Source organism: Eptatretus burgeri, chromosome 1, assembly GCF_056783735.1.
Source record: "Eptatretus burgeri isolate ZD-2024b chromosome 1, Ebu_testis_v1, whole genome shotgun sequence".
NCBI lineage: Eukaryota > Metazoa > Chordata > Myxini > Myxiniformes > Myxinidae > Eptatretus > Eptatretus burgeri.
This window is the reverse complement of record NC_140961.1, coordinates 123,076,716-123,084,700: the sequence shown is the minus strand read 5'-3', so window position 1 is coordinate 123,084,700 and position 7,985 is coordinate 123,076,716. Positions and strand designations below refer to the sequence as shown.

The 7,985-nt window shown below is 42.5% G+C and overlaps 3 pseudogenes; all 3 read left to right on the top strand.

Moving 5' to 3' along the window:
• Positions 1-20, top strand: part of LOC147035319 (uncharacterized) — a 1,630-nt pseudogene extending 1,610 nt beyond the window's left edge.
• LOC147035311 (huntingtin-interacting protein 1-related protein-like) overlaps positions 1-7,985 on the top strand; it is a 993,771-nt pseudogene that overhangs the window by 20,139 nt on the left and 965,647 nt on the right.
• LOC147035318 (uncharacterized) lies at positions 1,834-3,655 on the top strand (annotated as a pseudogene).

Here is a 7,985-nt window from a genome sequence, read left to right as displayed (position 1 = left end):
CTGCCATACGTCGTAGTACGTTGGCTTTAAACGTTGTACTTTTTGGTTGTCCTCAAATTTTTTCATGCTTGAAATTTCACGACGTATGCCGGCGTATGACTCACACGTTCCGCTACGCTGGCCACAAGTTGTATGCACGGTCTGCGATCGTTGACAGACGTCAACACATGCTACTTGTAAGTTAATCATAAGTTGAGACACGCGGAGGTAATGTTTAGCGTACCCGAAACTTATTTCTAACCTATGATTAACGTGTTGTTGGCACGTTACGCGATCGTTGCCACACATCGACAGACGTCACTTTTAAGTTACTCATAGGCTGAAAGACGTCGGTATAATGGATCGTCCTTGCGTCAGCGTCCACGGCCACGGCCAGGACATTTATTTGCAGCATTCTTCAAACTTTTCTTCGGCATGACGAGGATGTTCACACTTCGATGTGAAGTTTAAATGTGATGTGAAGATGTGAAGACTATTTAAAATAGTCGAGTTTGAGCGTTTTAACACGTTCAGAAGAAACGCTTCAAATTTCCAAACCCCAGCGTCAAAAAACAAAGGCGAGTGACAGCAATTTAAATCGTTCATTGTAAACAATGAAAATAGCTGAGTGGTTCCGTTTAAAAGTCGTTGAGTGTAAAAAAAATCCAATTGTTGAGCGCAAGCGTCTACTTTCAATCGTGGAGATGCAGCCATTTAAATCGTTGAGTTTATCATTTAAATCGTTAAACGCAAGGACGATCCATCATAACCCACACCCTCCCCCTCACACTCACCTACTACTGCCAACATGAACAAACTACTACTAATACTAATACTAATACTAATACTGATACTGATACTGATACTGATAGTGTTACTGTTACTGCTGACATGGACATCGACTAAAAAAGGACTCGAAAACACAGTTGGGTTCCCCTTTTATGAGCACCATTTTTATATACCAATTCCCAAAAGCGCTGGGAACACGTCTTTATATGGCAGTTGTAAGCTAGAAACACGTTAATTTATTTTTTTTGTCGACCGGAAGACGTCATTGGAATACGTCTACATACGTCGATGTGTGTTGGGACTACGTAAAGAATTGGTTCAAAGCACGTCAAACATAAGTTAGAAATAAGTTTCGCGTAAAAAAAAGACATTACCGCGACGTGTTTCGACTTATGAGTAGCTTATAAGTAGCCTTTGTGGACGTGTGTAAGCGTCCGCATATCGTATGTAAAACTTATCCCCATCGCATGCGGAACGTGTGTCATACGCCGAGTACGCATGCGGAACGTGTGTCATACGCCGAGTACGTCGTAAAATTTTGAACATGTTTAAAATTTCTTGACGTACTCTACTTACTACGACGTATGATAACGTGCTTTAGCGTTCTACTCACGTATACCAAACTTACTCATACCGTATTTGACGTGCCACAACGATTAAGACACATTTTTCTTAGGTCGGCATACGCTGGCAAGATCGCCAAGGTGGGACTAGATGTTGACACTTCCATTTCTACGGCAGTTATGATTCGAATCGTTGTGCGTCAGCCTTTTAATAGGCTACGTCACGACATCGTCGGCGATGCGTGCAACGCGCTATGCCTAAGTTAGACTATCGTTGGGCATCGGTTGTGTAGGCCGACAACAGGTTCAGCATTCGTTGGTATAAGTTATCTATAACACAACGAAACGTTCTGTGTCCGTTACCAATGCGTTATACATAAGACCAAGTCGCTATGAATACGTCCGAATCTTTAAAAAAAAAAACATCAAAAGTTCAACGTAAGCCAGCGTTTTAGATACATTTTAATACGTTGCCATCGCTGGCTAAAACGTCATGGTGTGACTGGGCCTTAACCAACAACTCCGTACATGGACAGCTATTGAATTACATGATATGTACTGTAGTTTAGGTGGATTGTTATCTCGCAGGCAGATGTTCCAAAATCTCACAAACTTTTTAGGTAATGACATTGTCGTTATACGTATGGAGGGTTGTGCCTCAGTTGTAGGGTTTAGGCATCTTGTGGGTAAATCCTTGAAGCTGGTCGAGGTCGATTCAGTTGACGAAGATAGTGTGGACGCTGTGGTAAGGCAGGTCAAAGGTGAGGCACGAGCTGTACAGTACAATAGCGCAAACTATGATCTCGGAGAATTTACGTACAACAACACACTCAAACAAACTCGCACCACACTGCTCAAGATAATTTCAGAATTGCTTTCGGGGGGGGGGGGGGGAAGGTGACAAAAAGTCTCTCAGTCTAACCCAAACTGTACAAAGTCACATCGCAGGCACGAGAACCCAGACAACGCTGGGGCTGGCAGTGAAGCTTCATCACAGGTATGGGAGTTCAGAGTTGATCAAGCTCCTACATGATCACGGTTTCATAGTGTCCTATGACGAGATCATATGTTTCCGCAAATCAGCTGCAAAACTTGCGGGTGAAAAGAGCAGTGTGCTACATCAGGCCATGGGCTTGGAACGGAGGGTGGGGCCAATCTTTCGGTGGTTCGACAATTTTGACCTCCTGGTTTCAACTCCCAATGGACACCGAGAGACCCACGTCATGGCTCATGAGTTCCAGCGGAATCCAGCTGGCATCATAGAGCTGGGTAATGCTTGACCTGGAGTTATGAACCTTGTGATCCCACGCCTGCGCAAGACAGCAGCTGCAAATAATTTACATTCAGGCAAAATATATACATGTGAAAACTTTTTCAATGTCTTTGTCGTAATAATTGACCATGAAAACATAGGTCTCGACACCATTTTTGTTCCATTATCATGCATAGTTGCAAAGATATTGCAGAAAATAGGTTTTGGGGTAATGGCGGCAATTACTTTACATACAGACAAAATAAATCCACGAAATAACTTTTTGCATGCCCTTATCGTAATCCTTGGCCATGAAAACATAGGTCTAGATAATATTTTTGTGCCATTATCATTCATAGTTGCAAAGATACTGAGGAAAATTGTTTTTTTTGGTAATGGTGGCCCTAATTTGCATATTTATAAAATTGCCCAAAGTTGGTCCGAGCACAACCAAGCTGAATTGCTTCAGAGATCCAGTGGGATAGCAAATCCACTTTAAAACTTTGTACTATAGACGATTGCAAGGTCCGCTATTGAACTCATAAGGATGGCAAATGGACTATGAGAGCTTTGAGCGGCGCTGAGGAGTGAACGGGTCCTAAAAGAGCATCAACTCTAAGAGAGCAAGGCCCGTTCACTCCTCTGAAGCGTCCTCGGCCAGGCCCGATCGACCAGGCCACAGGGAAGGCCAAGTGACCAAGGAAAGCCGACCGCCAAGCTGCTCAAGCCGCTCAAGCGACTGGCGCGTTTTGCGACGCCCCAGGTGGAACAGAGACACAAGGGTCGCTGACCCGAAGACCGTCGAGTCGCCACCAAGGGGCGGCCAGGTAACCAGCACGGTCTCTTTGAGTCCTTCGGTCATCCCGGCTCTGATTACCATTAAAGGCTCACGAGCTCTATTTCTTTTCCTTGGGTTTTGTATGGAAGCCTGTGGTGCCTTGCCTCTTTAAGTAGGAATTGTGATTAAGTGCATGATTGCGTGTACATTCTTGCATCGACCTCGGCTGTAGGCTTTTTGCTTGTGTCATGTCCCAATCCCCCCATTCATTGACTGCTAACGTGCTTATTGTAAATAAATGCTCCATTGTTTAAATGTCGATCTGCTCGTTTGCGTCATTTTCCTTACATTGACTGCCAAACCGCGTTTGAGGAATTAACTGGCTAGTAAAGCCGATAAAAGTGATAATCTGGTCCGACGGAACTTGGTCATTTCAAACCGCTCGGCAAAACGCACACGGGACGAGCACGCCGAACGGCTCGTTCTGTACAAGTTCCCGTCGAGGAATAAACTCTCGGTATTTCTGTCCACGCGAATAGTTAGGGATATCGACAATTCGGTGATTAACCCTGTAGCGCATGGACAGAATATTGACAAGTTTATGGTGCATTAAAAGGCACCCATAGCTGGTTTCCGGGGTTGTCCGGAAAGCTACGACTAGATTCCGGCCTTCGGTGGGCTCACGACTGCAATTTAAATGAAGCGGTCCTGCGAACGCTGACGCTGGCGGAAATCAGTAACAATATATATATATATATATATATATATATATATATATATATATATATATATATATATATATATATATATATATATATATATATATATATGTCCATACATACACACAAATAACCTACTTCTACATACATATGTACATACACACACAGGCATACATTCATACACACAAACACACACACACACACACACACACACACACACACACACACACACACACACACACACACACACACACACACACGCCCATACATACACACATGTGCATACATACATACACACAAACCATAGATACACACATAATACATGACAAAATAATATTCTTTAGCATTGGACAACTGAGACCGAAGGGGTATGTATATCTAACGTGAAAATTGAACACCTTTGGTTTGTGAATCATTCGATGCCAGATGGATACCCTGGAGCCTTTACCAGGATTTCCCAGTTCTGTGGAGAGACCTCTTTCTGCTCGGGATATTCGGCCTGCTGGAACAGCGTGAGCGCTGCCTGAAAAGTAACATAATGAGGTTGAGAGCTGTTTGCTCCGGCCTCAGGCTCTGTAGGCCTGATGGGATGCCCTTCCACAGCTGTTCTGAGCTCAAAAGATTTCGTGTCGACAACTCCTTCAAAAATGGTGCCATCTGTGTATTTCCCAAGCAAAAATGGTGAAATATTGTGATAGTTTCCCAAACCCATACATATTCCCTTTCCGTTCCTCTGCTCTCCCATCTTCTCCAAACCATCTTGACTTTTTCTTCCATTTTTATTCGTTTTCGACCTCCTTAACCTCTCCTCCATCTGTCGACTTTCCTTTCATTCCTCAAGCCCCATCCCCTATGCACACGTAATACTGCGCATCAGTAAAATGCTTCCCAAGCAATGTACATAGTGCTCAGTTAGTGGAGGAATGAACTCGTATGCCTGATTACGATATGTACCTTCAATCCCATTATTAATTAATTGGGAAGTTTTTCATCCTTCACACATCAGGTTATGAGAAGGTATCTGCTGCACATGGATCACCGAGTACGTGGGGGTGTTGAAAAAGTTCTCGGAACGAGATACATCGCTCCAAGAAACGCCATATTTATACTTCTCAATATGTCACTATCTATCAAGAATAATGAAAATATTTCATTATCAATTATATTTACTTGTGCATGGGGAAAAAAGGGGGAAAAATTGTGGCATTAATTGGACTATTGGGAGTATCTCGGTCCTTTAACTTTTTGAATGTGCATCGTTTCAATGATGTTATGTCGGATTAAAACTGCATAAATGTTGATTGTGATTATTTGGACAAAAACTCATATCAAGTTGATTTGTCTATTGTGGCCGAACATCTTTGTCCGTCATTCAATTTGTAAGCCTAATGTTATGTAACAAATCTATTGACTTGTAAATAAACTGTCAACCAGACGGAGAAAATAGGAGATCAGAGGAAAGTCATAAATATTGTTTGACTTATTTGGTATTTCCACGTATGTGGACATAAATGTGGGGACTTTAAATGGGGGGGGGGGAATGTCTCCCTCATTTGCAAAGGACTTTAAAGTTCAAGTAAAAACACAAACCAATGAGTTTTGAAAACTTTAACTGCAGGAAGGATTTTAGCAATTTTGCAGTGCATTATTGTATTTGTGGGGCCGATAACTCCACAAGAACAAAACTATTCCTCGGGTGAGTAGTGCCATCCAGCGGTTTGTTTACTAATTGAAATGTGAAATTTTCACTTTGGAACTTTAAATCAGTTCGAGTGAAACGTTGTACACTTGTGAGTCCAATATTGTGTCCACAAGGTATGGAACTCCCATCCCCTTCCCACCGTTATTTTGAATGCTCATAAAAAATATTTGAGGTAATCTATTTATTATGTACGCTGGAATTTGGCGAAAAACGATAATGGCCTCCTCGTGAGTTGAAATTATTTCAGGTGGTGGGGGTGAAATATGCAGCCATTTGTGTTTACGTATTTAATAGATAAACATTTACTGGACAGCAGTGTAGCACCTGTCCCTCACCCTTTTCCTTCGTCAGCCTTTTCAAAACCTTGCATTTGTTTGAATATTAATGTGATTTAACTTCATCAAAAGACAAAGTTTGAGAGGTTTTGAAAAACTGTACAGTCAAATCAATGGCGTTCATTTGATTTTGTCCATTACGGTGAATAAATTTACATTTCGATGTTCGAGAGTTTGGCAAACATTAACATTGGTAACTATGATAAATTTTAATTGATGATATTCACTGGTGATTAGTACAGGTAAAGAGAACGCTGTTCTGATTCTGCAATACTCCTCCAAGATGCTTGCAACAGAGGAAACGACAAGCAATCTATTACACTCGAAAAAAATGATGTCTCCGTTATGCGATTTGTTGTTGTCATGAGAAGACTTGCCTCATGTTGCTGTAACCCCAGGTTCCAATCCATTGCATGTGGATATTCTGTCGTGTTGCAATGCTGAGTGGTTTGGCTATGCTGTGCGACTTGGCTATGCTGTGCGACTTGGCTATGCTGTGCGACTTGGCTATGCTGTGCGACTTGGCTATGCTGTGCGACTTGGCTATGCTGTGCGACTTGGTTATGCTGTAAAGATTGGCTATGCTGTGCGATTTCGCTTTGCTGTCCAGATTAGTTCTGCTGTGTGATTTGACTCTGCTGTACAAATTAGCTATGCTGTGCGATTTGGCTATGCTGAGCTTTTGGCTATGCTGTTCAGGTTAGTTTTGCTGTGCGATTTAGCTATGCTGAGTGATTTGGCTATGCTGTATAGATTGGCTGTGCTGTGCAATTTGGCTCTGCTGTGTGATTTGGCTATGCTGAGTGATTTAGCTATACTGTATAGATTGGTTATGCTTTGTGATTTGGCTATGCTGTACAAATTAGCTGTGCTGTGTGATTTTGCTATGCTGTATAGATTGGCTATGCTTTGTGATTTGGCTATGTTGTGCAGATTGGCTATGCTGTGTGAATTGGCTATGCTGTGCGATTTGGCTATGCTGCACAGATCGGCCATGCTGTCCAGATTGGCTATGCTGTGGATTTAGATATGCTGTGGTTTTGCAATGCTGAGTGGTTTGGCTATGCTGTATGGATTACCTATGCTGTACAGATTGGCTATGCTGTACAGATTGGCTATGCTGTACAGATTGGATATGCTGTGCCATTTGGCTGTACTGTTCAGACTGGCTATGCTGTGCTATTTGGCTATGCTATACAGATTGGCTATGCTGCATAGATTGGCGATGCTGTGTGATTCGGCTCTGCTGTTTGGATTAGTTCTGCTGTGTGTTTTGACTATGCTGTGCAAATTAGCGATTCTGTGCGATTTGGCTATGCTGTACAGATAAGCTATGCTGTACTGATTTGGCTATGCTGTACAGATTGGCTGTGCTGTTTGATTTGGTATGTGATTTGGCTCTGCTGTCCAGGTTAGCTATGCTGAGTGATTTGTCTATGTTGTGTGATTTGGCTCTGCTGCCCAGATTGGCTATGCTGTGTGATTTGGCTTTGCTGAGTGATTTGGCTATGTAGTATAGATTGGCTATGCTTTGTGATTTGGCTATGCTGTACAGATTAGCTGTGCTGTGTGATTTGGCTATGCTGTGCAATTTGGCTATGCTGTGTGATTTGGCTATGCTGTATAGATTGGCTTTGCTTTGTGATTTGGCTATGCTGTACAGATTCGCTATGCTGTTCTGATTTGGCTATGATGTATAGATTGGCTGTGCTGTTTGATTTGGCTATGTTGTGTGATTTGGCTATGCTGTGTGATTTGGCTATGCTGCCCAGATTGGCTATGCTGTGTGATTTGGTTTTGCCGTGTGATTTGGCTTTGTTGTGTGATTTGGCTATGTAGTGTGATTTGGCTCTGCTGTCCTGATTGGC